Genomic DNA, 764 nt, shown 5'->3' with positions numbered 1-764 from the left:
GGGGGAGGGGGGGTAATTCCTCAGCACTACGAACCTGCCTCACACACTAGTTAAACACACTCCTGCAGCTAGAGAAAGCCCTCAGGTTCTCCTAGAAACAAGCCATCAGCATGTACAGCAACAGCAAGATCTGAGGGGATATGGGCAGGGGACCTATACTTTCTGCTACACTTTCTAAGCCTAATGCCCCTAGTATTCCATTCTCCCCTCCCAGTTGCCTCTTCTTGGATCGACACATAAAGTTCTCCAGTTGAAAGGAACATAGTTAGCATCCCTCCTCAGTTCAGAAATCCCCTCCACAACAACCCTGATCAGTCAGCCTCTGTTTGAATACTGCTAGTTTCAGGGAGCTCACTGCTCTGTAAGGCAGCCCATTCTGTTGCTGGAAAAACTAAGTTGCTGCAAAAGCTCTCTCACTTTTTTTCCCAAATCCCACATTTGTCACCTTGTAATGTACAACTATAGCCTTAGTTCTGCCCTTTGGAGTTCCACAGAATAATCCCCACCCCCTTCACAATAGTTTAATACAGTTTCTAAAACCAGTTGGTATGTTTTCACTATGACTTTCTCTGTCCCAAATCATCTACCGCCTTTAACTATTCCTACTATGATATGGTCTCTAGACCAGTGGTTCTCTACTTGGGGCAAACCCCCCTCACCCCCATGCCCAGAGACCTTTGGCAATGTCTGGAGACACTTGTGGTTGTCACAATTCAACTGGGGTGGGGAGGTTACTGATATTTATTGGGCAGATGCCAGGGATA

The sequence above is a fragment of the Trichechus manatus genome, unplaced genomic scaffold, assembly GCF_000243295.1.
Source record: "Trichechus manatus latirostris isolate Lorelei unplaced genomic scaffold, TriManLat1.0 scaffold00065, whole genome shotgun sequence".
In the NCBI taxonomy this organism is placed as follows: Eukaryota; Metazoa; Chordata; class Mammalia; order Sirenia; family Trichechidae; genus Trichechus; species Trichechus manatus.
This window is presented reverse-complemented; position numbering follows the sequence as displayed.